The following is a 13,352-nucleotide window of genomic DNA, read 5'->3' on the forward strand; positions in this document are numbered from 1 at the left end:
ATATAGCTATGAGTCAGTAACATATTTTATATTTAAATAATATGCTTTGGGCATCACTGGGTGATGTTTTCGTTTCAAGGCAGATCTTTTTTCGCCATACACTTTGAGAAATCAAACAAAGAATATGTGTCCTTGAAGTCATGCAGTGTTTCAAAAACAAAAGACTTTTCTTTAGACATGATAATAAAAACATATATAGTCACACCTTTTCAACTTTGTACTTCATCTACAATTCTTAGGAGAATTATTGTTTTTTTTTTAGATTTATTTATTATTCTTTATGCGTATGAGTGCTTTCCTTGAATGGTTGTATGTGTCCCATGTCTGCTGCCCATGGGTGTTAGAAGAAAGTGTCAGAGCTCTTGGAACTGGAGTTACAGACAGTTGTGAGCTGACGCATGGGTGTTTGAACCAAACTTGGGTCCTCTGCAAAAGTAGCCAGTGCCCTTAACCAGCTGAGCCAGCTCCCTAGCCCCTGCAATTGTTTTTTAAATGTATTAGTAGTGAAATAGAATATTTATTTTCTTTATCTATTTTGTATTTTTAAACAAAAGAGGATGTTTTGACGTTATAGTTTCAAACTAAACAGTAATACATTTAAAATTTCCTGTCATTTTAGAATCAATTTGTAGTATCTGAAGTTTTCAGCTTTTCTTTTGGTACCTAGGGTGGGAAGAAAATTGGAAGTTTTATTCTTTGTCTTCTCTCTGCTTATATAAACAATGAGGAACTAGAGCAAGAGCTTGCCTCTCTTCTGAGGTCCTTGGGATTGGAGGATCCTCAGAAGCTAATAGTTAAGTACTTTCTGTGAGCTAAGAAAAATGAGGACACCAAAGAAGATGAAGCAGCATTCCTGTCTTCATGGAGCACTGTTTTTGTTGTGGTAGTGTCATGAGTTATGTTCAGGCACAGTAGGAAAAGCATAGATTTGATCTGACCTGAACTGCCACTGGGGATGTTGAACTGCCACTGGGGACCATTCCTATAGATAGCTGTCAGGTAAATTCATATAGATAGCTGTCAGGTAAATTCATCAGCTTGACCTTGTGGAAGAGTGGGCCTTCCTTGAGTTGATTGTGTCTCAAGGTTTGGAAATAAGGTCCACATGGGAAGGATATAGAAAGAAGATGCTCAGGGCCTGATGTGATGACGGTGAAGAAGAGAGACATCTTTACAGGGCACCACTGTCATCAGCTCTGTTAACATTTTCCAGAATGTACTATTGTGTCAAGCTCATCCCCAAGCATCTTGTAGTTGGGAAGTCACTTTAAGTTTCTGCAGTAAATCCATGAGGGAGATTTCCTCATTTTTCAAGTAGAGAAATTGAGGTAACAAGACAGTAAATTACATAGATGTGGAGCTAGAAATGCACCCAGAATGTCTGATTTCAGAGCCACTGTCTTCCCCTCTGGGTTGTCCATATGGAGCCCAGAGGAGAGGTAGGCTCTTGACCAGACTCAGGGACTCAATAAGACACAAAATAAAGTCACGTCAGTATTTCATACAAGAAGTCCTGTTTGTTCATGGTGATTTTTATAGAAAACAGAAAATATATTTGCGTATTTCAGTAAAACAGTGGTGTTAAAAGGTATTTAACAGCTAGTAGAATCAAAGGAAGACTGTTGATCAAATTTTTGAAAGTAGAAATAGTTGGAGTCTAGGGAGCAAGAACTCAGGAAAAGCCTCTTCAAGGCCTTGACATCAGAGAGCCTTAGTTTTAGTTGCCTCCTGTCTTTTAGTCATTCTGCTTAGGACAGGCCTGTCTTGCCATTTGTCCCCATTTTTCCCAGTAGGGGTTGGGAGCTGTTCATACTAAGAACTATACTGAGATCATGTGGCATGGCAGGGAGGTGAATGTCTATAGACTTACTTAAAAGAGACCAGACCAGAGATGCCCTTTGGTAAGAAAGTACATTTAAGAGAGGACTTGGCATGTCACTCCTGAACACCTAAGATATTCACTGATTTCATGTCTCTCAAATCTGTAAGACAGATTCCATCATTCCCCATTCTAATCCTGTCAGTTTTGTCTTGTGACTTAAGGTGTCATGTGCAGTTAGAGATGTGGAGGGCTGGCTATGAGTCAGTGCTTCCCATTACCCCATGTCTCTTTCATAGAAGCCTACAGTAATAAGAAAAAGAGCAAGTAAGCTCTGAGAAAAGGTTGTAAAATGAGAGGAATTGGGTTGATTAGAGTACAAGAAAACATGTGAACTCTTACACATTCGACAGGACAGACAAAGGAATGAAAGCAGCCTCAGATCCTTAGCAGATGTTATGATTGTGGCCAGTGTATTTAGTCTCTCCAGCATCCATTCTACATCAGGGCCTGTCCTGAAGTGCCTTTTCCCTTGCAAGTGATTGTTTAAGAAATGGGCATGACACCTGAGACCATGTTGGTGTCTGAGGGCCTTACTGCCTCCAGGGTCATACTGATCTGGATGACTTATGTTGCCTCTGGGGCCATAGTGATGTCTGGGCCCAAGCTGCTGCCAAGAGCCATGTCTGAGTCCGTGTTCCTGCTGCAGCTGGAGTCTGTGATGATGTCTATGGCCTCTGTTACGTGGGGGGATGGGTCTTTAGAGCCATTCCAATTGAAATCCAAGGGCCTACTGAGCTGGTCCTGCCCCTCACTGGCCCTGGGATAGCTGGTCCTGTCCCTTTCTGGACACTGCAGCAGGAAAGCTGTCCCTGCCCTATAGATGGATTTTTATTTTGGGGCTACCAACTCACAAAAAAATGACATGGAGATGTATTAATTATGAAAGTTTGGCTTTAGCTTAGGCTTGTTTCTAACTAGCTCTTATAACTTAAATTAACCCATATTTTTTAATTTGCATTCTTCCATGTGCTTGTTACCTCATCTCCATTATGTCCATCCTGGTTATTCTGCATCCAGCTGGTGACTCTGCCTTTTTCTTCCCAGAACTCTGTCTGTTCAGAAGTCCTGCCTATACCTCCTGCCTTGCTATTGGCCATTTAGCTTTTTATTAAACCAATCACAGTAACATATCTTCACATAGTATAAAGGAATATTCCACAACACTGCTCCCCCATGGAAGAGCTGCCCCCCAACCCCTACTGAGGAAAGACGGCCCCGCCTATCACCACAGGTATGGGAGAGCTGGTCCTGATGGCATGGGCCTAAGAGAGCTAGCTCTGCCTCTTGCCTGAGGAGGGTGGTCCCAGTGGCCTGGAGCAACCAGCTCAGCTACCACCCAGACCCGCATCCTGGGCCTTGGGTTGGCCTACCCTAACATCTACTCCATCTATGACCTGCTGGAGCATGTGAAGAGATTGGTCCTGCAGAATGATAACTGCAGGATCTCTATGACTCCAAGCAACAACGGGATCTCTGAGAGGAGTTTCAGTGAGGCTCCAGTGATGATGGTGTACCAGAGGCCTTGAACCAGACCAATGACTCATTGCAATGAACATTTTGCTGGTGGTGCCAATTGGTCGAAAGGTTATACTGCATGGCACACTGTGGCTCCCAATGCCAACAGGATGAATGAAGAAGTGTTGGAAAGATGGAGGAGGGATGTGGGTTGTTTTTGTTTTTAATTAGTTGGGGGAGGGGACTTGGGGAACATGCTGTAGGGGTGAGGAGTGGATATGGAGGAACTGGAAGGTGAATGGGATTGTGGTGTATGATGTGAAATTCCCAAAGAATCAATAAAGAATTAAGTAGGTTTTTTTCCCCTTTTCTCTTTGAGGACCTACCACCAAGCTACCAAATATAAATACACTGATGCTTATTCTTACTTATAAATGCCCGGCCTTAGCTTAACTTGTTTCTAGCCAGCTTTTCTTAACTTAAATTATCCTGTCTACCTTTTGCCTCTATGCTTTCATCTTTCTCTATTCTGTGTCTCTTTCTTTCCTTAATCCATGGCTGGCTGTGCTGCTTCGTGGTTGGCCCCTGGCATCATTCTCTCCTTCTCTCTTTTCTCTCCTATTTATTTTCTCTGCCTGGCAGCCCTGCCTATCCCTCCTTTGCCTTGCTGTTGACTGCTCAGCTCTTTATTAGACCAATCAGGTGTTTTAAACAGGCAAAGCAATACAGCCTCACAGTGTTAAACAAATGCAGCATAAAAAATGCAATACATCTTTGCATCATTAAATGTTCCACAGCATAAGCAATGTAATACATCTTCAACTAATATTCTACAACAGAATTATGTTAAAATAAAAAGAATGGGCATGAGGCAGGAGGGAATGTCTTTTTGCTCATGTCTTTGTTTCCTAAATGTGACTCAAGTAAAACCCTGGCTTCTTCCCGATTCCTCTTCTCCCTAACTCCCAAGACTCCTCAAACTGCTGCAACAGGGAAGGTCAATGACTAGGAGTATTGTAAAGAAGAGCAATCCTTGGATGCCCCCACATTGTTTGAGTCTCAAATTATGTAGTAAAATATATTTCTTCATTGTTTAAGCTAAATTGAATCACTGTTTTGAGGTAATCACAACCAAGGACATGCTGACACATTTTCTGTACCTTATTTCATCCAAAAAATGAGAGCATTGCTTTCAATGATATCTAAGCCTCTTGTGTTTTAAACAAAAGTCATACTATCTAAGCTTCTGCTCCACCTCTGAGCACTTACATAGGCTGTGTCCATTTGTATGGTCTTTGCCTTCTTTGGTGCTCTTTTCTTTTCTTGTTAGACTATGAATAAATGTTACAGAAAACGAGGTTAAGTGCCATCCAAAGATGAGTTCTAGAAGGGTCTGAGTAAAGCATAAAGCTTTAATGAGGGCAGAGCTGGGGAAATGATCATGATGGAAATACATTATAGAAGACACAGAGATACATACTGAGAAAATTATAAGCATTCATTGGGAGAAAAATGGTAGCTTTGTTTCAGTTGCTTGGACTGATGAAGGAGTTAACATTGGATGATTTGTCCACAAAGGAATTGAAATAAATCCCAGTTTTCCTGGCATACACCATATGTCCATCACAATAGCAATAACCACTGCTACCTTTGACAGCTCTTCAGAAGCTTCTCAATGAGAGGAGTGAGGATCAAATGCAGAACAGATGGGTACTTGGCAACAAATGTGCCTGCAATGGAATAGTATTTGAAAAGCAAGTTTCTAAGCATGATATAAGCTTTTATAATAAAAATTTATTGCTAATACAGTTTTTATAATAGGCTGTTTGCAATTACAGCCATTGAAGTTCCTGCCAATGCAAATGAGAAATTGAGAACATAAATGCATTACAGCATGGTGTGGCCATCCCTATCTGCCCTCCCTGGATTATGTGAAATATTTTTGGCATGAAGAAGGCAGAATCCTTTTTCTTATTGAAATGGGTTCCTGTTCTTGGCCCCAAGCCCCACTCTTTCTAATCTGTTAGACTTTCAGTATCTTCAGCCTTTACCTGATTCTCCAACTGCATGTACCCCAACTGGTTCTGGCCTAGGACTGCAGAATTTTCTGGCTGCAGTGCCCATTTCTCCTGTTCTTCCTGCACTCTTCTTGTGAAAGCAAAGGACTTATGATAGATTCCCAAGACTGAGAGCCACCTGGCTTCCTAGGTCCTCTCTTTCTCACCTCCTCATCTGCCCCTTTCCAGTTGCACTGGCTTTTTTACTATTCTTTGCATAGGCTTCCAGTGCCCTCTTTCAAATCCTTGGCTCCCGATGGTCTCTGCACCTGGATTCTTCTCTCACACTTGCCCCAAGTTTTTCTTCATTTTCAGCAAGTCCTTTCTTGTCACAATGTAGGCAGAATTTTTATCAGGACTACCAGCTCCAAAATAAATGCACAGACACTTAATATTAATCACAAATGTTTGGCCAATAGCTCAGGCTTGTTACTAGCTAACTCTTACATTTTAAATTAACCCATTTCTGTCCCTTTACTTGCTGCCACATACTCATGGCTTGTTACCTCATTTTGTACACATCCTGCTTCCTCTTTGTCTGGCTGGCAACTCCTCTGACTGCTCTTCTTCCCAGCATTCTCTCTGCCCTGAAAACCCTGCCTACCTATTGGCCAATCAACTTTTTATTAGCAAGGAGAGCAATGCATTTTCACAGTGTACAGAGGATTATTCCATAGCATTGCAGTCCTGTCACAGCCTGGGTTTAGGTCCTGAGATGGGGAAGGGGTGTTGGCATGAAGAAATGAATTATCTGACCACAAGATAAGTTTCACACAGTGGCTGGCCCCGAATAGTTCCAGCTGCCTTTATTTATACATCAAAAACAAGCATTTTTTTCTATACTAACAGACACATTTTTCCCATTCTCCAATGTTAACTTCTATCAAAAACAAGTATGTCAAATATGTTTTTTTCCCTCAATGTTTACATCAAAACATCTTTAAACCAAAACAACATTTATCATGTTGCTAGCTTGGCCAAACATCAAGCCAGGTACATCCCGTCTTTACAAAACTAAAATGTGATAAACATAGGCACACATTTTCAAGAACAACAGTATTGTTCAAAACTTAACAAAACATTTACAGAAATAGGGTGATCTGCCTCCGATCCTGTCAGCACTGAATCAGAACAGCTTCCAGGGTCTGGATTGACAGCTGGTGTCCCCAGACAAGAAACCTGAGAAGCATCAGTCCCCAAAGAATTTTAGGGGAAAATATTTGAGAAAAAATGGGGTTCCCTGGAATAATCTCATCTGTTCCATGCATGGCTGACAAAATAATGCTAAAACTTCCAAGAGAATCATCAGTATTATGAGAGAGAAGAGAGCATGCTGACCACATGGTCCAGCAGTATTCTATGCTATCCTGAAGTTCACTGGTCCTTGCCAAGTGAGACTGTCCCCGTGGGCTTTGCCTCATCTGGGAACCTGTTTGATAAGCACTTATATACTGGTCTGACACTAGGCTGCATGGCTCCCAGCACTTTCCTGTCCATCTTAGCACTTTTTAAAAAATGTTTATTTATTATGTATACAGTGTTCTGCCTGCACCCAAGAAGAGGGCACCAGATCTCATTACAGATGGTTGTGAGCCACCATGTGGTTGCTGGGAATTGAACTCAGGACCTCGGCCAGTGCCCTTCACTGCTGAGCCGTCTCTCCAGCCCCATCTTAGCACTTTGTATTTGTCATCTTCCCTGCATTTGCCCCTCAACACTGCTCTTTCTATGTTCTGTTTCGGTCTCGTTCTCTACTATATATAGAGATTAACTCTCTGGCAGAGAGATCCATGATAGTAGAGATACTTGTCAGTTTTATTCACCACTTTGTCCCATACCTGGAATAGTCCCATACCTGGCACTTGAGCTATTGAATGGAAAAACAAATGAGTGAGTGAGTGAAGGGTGGTGGGTGCTCCTTATGTACACCAAGAATAGGATATGGAGATAGGGTGAGTTATGGACAGAGAGAGAGAGAGAGAGAGAGAGAGAGAGAGAGAGAGAGAGAGAGAGAGAAGGGTAAGCCAAACAACAACATGGGCTTTCTAGATTATACTTGTTGAATAGTTAAACATAGTCATTGTGTTAGCAAAATATTGTAGAAATGAGGGCAAAAGAGATGGGGAAGAATGTGAAAGAGTGCTTGCCACCAAGCCTGACAACTTGAGTTAGATCCCATACAGTGGATGTAGAGAATGGATTCCTGCAAGCTGTCTTCTGACCTCCGCATGAGTGCCATGACATGCATGTGCACATTTGTGTGTGTGTGTGTGTATGTGCGCACATGCGCGTGCGCGCGCACGCGCGCGCGCGCGCGCACACACACACACATACACACTGACAACAAAAAGCAAGGAATACATTCTAAAATAATAAAAGTAAATTATAATGCATACATTAAACTACTAACAGTATTTACTGTGATCATCAAGAATCAGGTACTGTGTATAATTGTATGCACTATACTTTCCTGTAACTGTCAGCATAGTACCACCACAAATGTGAATGATGCTTTGTGCAAAAATGTCTCCAGCTCATTAAATTTTACAGGGGCACCATCCTGAATGTGGCCCACGGTTGAGTGGAACCTCACTGTATGTTGTGTTATTGCTTTGTGTCTCTATCTGATTTATTTCATAAAACCTCTGAATGACACTGTCTTGTTTTGATGCTGAGGTTTTACCTAATGCATGGCGCATGCTAGGACTTGACCACTGAGCAATGCCCCAGCTCTGGATTGGTGTGTGTGTGTGTGTGTGTGTGTGTGTGTGTGTGTGTGTGTGTGGTGTGTCTGTCTGTCTGTCTCTGTGTGTGTGCACTGCGTATGCAGATGTATGTTTTGCTTTATTGGGTTTTTGTTTGTTGGCTTCTAACAACTGCTCTTCCTCCAAATGCATCTCATTGACGTGTCACTTTGAAAGAAACAAAAAGCATTCCATGTCGCGTTGTGTTTTAAGATATATTGTCACAATTTATTAAAAAGCAACTCTACAAGGCAGGTATTATTCTTTTGTTTATTTACTTTTATAGAAGTTAAAAAAAAAAGACCTGGAGATCCTCTGGGCTCAGCTACAGTTTTAGAAAGCAGAATTTATGAATAATTTATGGATTCTTCTCTGAAAATTAAAGAATAAAAGTGCCCACTATGAAGTATTGAAATAATTGAAAATAACAGAGCTATTATGGGCTGTTTTTTTTTTTTGTGATGGAGAATTGTGTTTAACATATATACTTTTCAGAATTCTGCTTGAATTACATTTTGAGAGGTGCTTGCAGGTAGATGTCTCAAATTGCTGTCATACTGTGTCTTTGTCAGAAGGAATGTGTGTTCAACTCCCTAAACCTCTTCCATATTGAAGAATTTAGAATGGCTTGTGGTCTCTGTGAGAAGAGTGAACTCTAGGTCATTGTAACTTTGGGATTCATAATTTGAGTGGAAACTATGGCTCCTTTAAACACAGTCAGGAACCCTCTGAAGTTCGCTACAGTGGAAAAAGGCGGAATGGAGAGACTTACTGCAGTTGAGTGACAAGTAAGTGTTGGTGTTCCTACTTGGGCTGGGGTCACTGCCAAGAAAGAATAGGTACAAACTCTGAAAATCTGACTCTAGGGGAGATAACCAATTGCAGGCCATATTGGGTTCTGTCTAAATCTCATGCTGTGGAGATGGGAGTTACTCAGCAGAATGTTCAGATTGACCCTCAGCTGTCTTTACAGTGCTTTCTCTTAGCACTTACTTGCTGGCATTCTTGCTTGAGGACCTTTTTTTGTATTGATAGTAGTTATGATGGCGTATGCCTTAAATCCCAGCACTCAGGAGGCAGAGCCAGGTGGATCTCTGTGAGTTCAAGGCCAGCCTGGTCTCCAAAGCGAGTTCCAGGAAAGGCACAAAGCCACACAGAGAAACCCTGTCTCGACAAACCAAATGAATAAACAAACAAACAAACAAAATAAATAAATAAATAAATAAATAAATAAAATAAAAATGGGCGTGTGAGAGAGAAACATTTGTGGGTGGCAACAGAGGCCCAAAGACTGTTGTACCCTTTGGAGGTACTGGTAATTTCTGGATGAGCAACCAATGCTCTTAACCAGAGCAACAACTCACCAGCCCTGAGAGTTACTTTTTGAAAGTACGTTTGAGAGTGGACACAGATTTCTAAAATACTGAGTCTACACGAGAGGCTGTGTATGTTGCTATGAGTGTGGGTTTTGTTTGATTTTGGTTCTGCTTTTTTCCTTCTTGAGCAGCTTCTGTGGAGTTCTTGTCTTCTAAAGCACAGTGACTTTTCAATCAAAACTTTATGACGACCAAAGGTTTGGTTTTGTTATTCATTTTTGTTTTTGTGTTTCTGAGACAAGTTCTCTCTATGTAGCCCTGCTGTCTGGGAACTTGCTAATAGACCAGGCTGGCCTTGAACTCAAAGTCGCAGAGATCCCTCTGACTCTGCCTCCTGGGAGCTAGGGTTAAAGGCATATGTCACCACACCCGGCTTGACCAAGGTAGTTTTGATCCATCATGATGATAGTTTTCTTCTTGGTTGTGGGAGGCCTGCTTCCGCTTTTTCCCCCAGGGTACTCTAGAGGAGGGAGAAGTGAGAAATATTTAGATAGAATATAGAGGGGAGAGAGACAGATAAAACCATAGGAGCCACCAGGCCCAAAACCCACCAGTCCCTTATGTCTCTGCTAAAGGGCTTTTTTTTTTTTTTGAGCTGAGGATCGAACCCAGGGCCTTGCGCTTGGTAGGCAAGTGCTCTACCACTGAGCTAAATCCACAACCCTATGCTAAAGGGCTTTTAAAGGAATGCCGAGGGGTGGAGCAAAGGCCTCCGCCTTGTTAGACCGCATGGCACAGCCGAGTGCAAACTCTTCCAAACACTTGGTGACCATGCACATGGTCAGTCCATCCTCTTATGCAGCTCTGCTGTGTAAAGCAAGTTCAGCTCTCACTAGGACACCTCTGTGGACCCCAGAAAAAAGTAGAGGAGATGACTTCTAAGGAATGGTCTGAGACCCTCGGTCCCAAGAAGAGTGCCTGGTGCATAGTAAATGCTCAAAAATGTGTTGACTGAAAAAAGCCCCAAATAAGAACATTCAATAGGAAAAAAGGAATACTCATTATACTATAAGATGATATACTATAAATACAGACCAGGAAGCCCAGTATCCTGGTGTGCAGTTAGTGCTAAGTCTTAGTCCAGTGCCCTGGGAAGGTCTCTCGGTGGCTCTCTTCAGCCCTTTGGGCAAACACTTAGCTCTGGAGTTTGAGGAAGTGTGTGGGTCTGCTCTGTCCTTACTGTGCCAACCCTCTCTTCATCTCCTCTTTCTTTCCTCCCACATGCTCATCTATTGACTGCGGCTGCATTGAATGCCGTCCGGGTGCTCAGTGCTCTGGCTGTCCACCTGGGGCCTTCCTACACACTGCTGCTGCTTCCTTTGTGCTCCTTTATATTTGCTTCCAGTAAATAGTGCCTTCTGTTTCCTGTAGTAGCTCAAGCTGGATGACTTGTTTATCTATCTGTCTGTCTATCTCTCTCTCTATCATCTATCTATCTATCTATCTATCTATCTATCTATCTATCTATCTATCTATCATCTATCTATCTATCATCTATCTATCTATCTATCTATCAATCTATCTATTTATCCATCATCTATCTATCCATCCATCTATCTATCTATCTATCTATCTAGGATCTCACTATGTAGACCAAGCAGGTCTCACAGTGACCTTTCTGCTTCCGAAGTGTTGGGGTTAATGGCAGATGGTCTCATACAGGATGACTTTATAATCACGATTTTATAGTGACCAGACTTTAAATGCGTATTAGAGAAACTCTATACTTAACCTTTCCATTCTTGTATTCTATCAAACCAGAATGCAGAGCCCATAAGATATTGGTGGCGGACTATGACCATTCATGGGCCCAGGATGGTGACATTAAATTAAAGGCTTATATTCTTAATGTTTCATTGCTATTTTTATTAAAAAATTCACTAAGATAATTTCCTGTTAGTGACAAGTATTATAAATATAAAACAGGAAGCGGGATTTGGAACAGGGTCACATTTGAGGGGGTTCAGGAAGAAAACCATTTATCTGTACCTAGAACATTATATTGTAGGTTCTTGACAAATATTGAAGCCAGGCCTAGTGGTGGTGTCCTCTACTCCCAGATACTCATGAGACTGAGTTAAGAGGACTGCAAATTTTAAGACCTGCTTGGGCTACTGAGTGAATTCAGGGCTAGCCTAGGCCACTTAGTGAGACCCTGTCTCAAAATAAAAAGTCAGAAGAGGTATAGGGGTGTAGCTCAGTGGCAGAAGGCAGCTTTCAATTCAGTTCTCAGATCCATTTGGCACTGTAAATTCCAAGCGATTCTTCAACAATGCAGTCAGTTGTTATAGACCCTTCTGTTACCCTTAGAAGAAGTCAGCCATCTCGGACATGAGCCACCAGGCCGGGAATGACTTAATATTTGCTTAGGAAGGGGTCAAAGTGGGTCTGCTGGCTGCCTCCACACTTCTTTCATCTCCGTGAAAGGACTTCTCAGGCCCCTTGCCCCAGCCACTGTAGCTCCATCTACTCTAATTCCATTCTGTCTGGCTATTGCTCCCTGCACAGCTTCTCCTGGACCACATCCTCAGCTTCCTTCTGCCCTTTCCCCATCACCTAGACCACTGTTTTGTCCTCCCCGGGCTGCTGTTTGTGCCCCCTGAAGGAACATGCCTGTCCTGGTTCTCTGTTAGAGCTCGCTCTAGAGGTAGAGCTGCTCCATGAACATTCAGCTGCAGGGAGTGCTGAGATCTTGGAAGAACGATGAAGAGACTGGTTTCCAGTTCCGAGTGTCCACTTCATGTCTCCTACATTGTAATTCTTTCTCTTTTATTGAGATCAAGGCTGAAGTGGATGTTTCGTAAAGCTGAGTTGTTTAAAACAGCAGTCAAGAGTAAAGATGACTCCTGAAGTCTGAGGGATTTATTTAGCTCATCAGGCTCACACAGATGGAAGCCATTATTCCTCCCAGTAACAAACTGTGACTCAGCCTGCTCTGTTTCAGATGAGAAGTGTTTGTTCCGTTGATCAGTGCTGTTGTTGTTGTTGTTGTTGTGTTTATGTTGGGGTGCTGAGACTGGTGACACAGATCCCGTGAGTAAGCTCGGCTTCCCTGCACACCATGAAGAAAGCATTTCCCCCAGTTAGTCATAGGATGACAGCGTGCGTTCATAGTGCACCCGCCTCTTAATTACATGCTTCTGCTTGATGGAGCAGTACTGTGACTCAACATCCAAGCACCTTTTAAAAATTAATGCTGCCGTCTTTGTATTTTATTTAGTGGTGAATATTTCCTGTTTATTTCTAGTAGACTGAATCTGACATTTCATACTTGCCAAACCAAGTCAACTTCTAAAATTCCATTAAGAGCTGAGTAATTATGGTGAATAAAGAGCCAGGAATGAATGGAAAGGGCCATATCTTCATGCAAGAAGTCTCTTGAAAGATTTTAAGATGGTATCTGTAGCAGGTTGTGATTGTTAGCTTGTAATCTTCAAATGTGGTCATCTGTCAAAATAGTGTTAGTTTTAGGGATACAAGATAGCTTATAAAAATACATTTGTATATGTTTAGCATTTTACATACTTGTAATATATAGGCTAATTACATCTCATAGCAACACAATGGACTTTTTCATAAGACAAACATCTACGATTTTATCATATACTTCAAAAAATGAATTGTAACAAAATTGTATTTCAGTAATCACAATGAATTAAAACTTAGGTCTGGAAAACAAGCCTTTAGAAGCAGAAGAGATGGTAGAAAAGTGCTTCATTCACATTCTACAAGTATGTGGGATATCTTTTCGTTAATTCTTTGTTTCTCTTACTAGATTGGTGAAAGGGGGAAAAAAAGTTGATGTACTTTGGAGTCTAAATCAAATTCATATGTGCAT

General features: G+C 41.8%; 1 protein-coding gene across 1 annotated transcript in view; it reads left to right on the forward strand.

Annotated features, from left to right (window-relative positions):
• Positions 1-13,352, forward strand: part of Scfd2 (sec1 family domain containing 2) — a 320,177-nt gene that overhangs the window by 5,330 nt on the left and 301,495 nt on the right. The window lies entirely within an intron of this gene.

Source organism: Onychomys torridus, chromosome 10 (genome assembly GCF_903995425.1).
Source record: "Onychomys torridus chromosome 10, mOncTor1.1, whole genome shotgun sequence".
Lineage (NCBI taxonomy): Eukaryota > Metazoa > Chordata > Mammalia > Rodentia > Cricetidae > Onychomys > Onychomys torridus.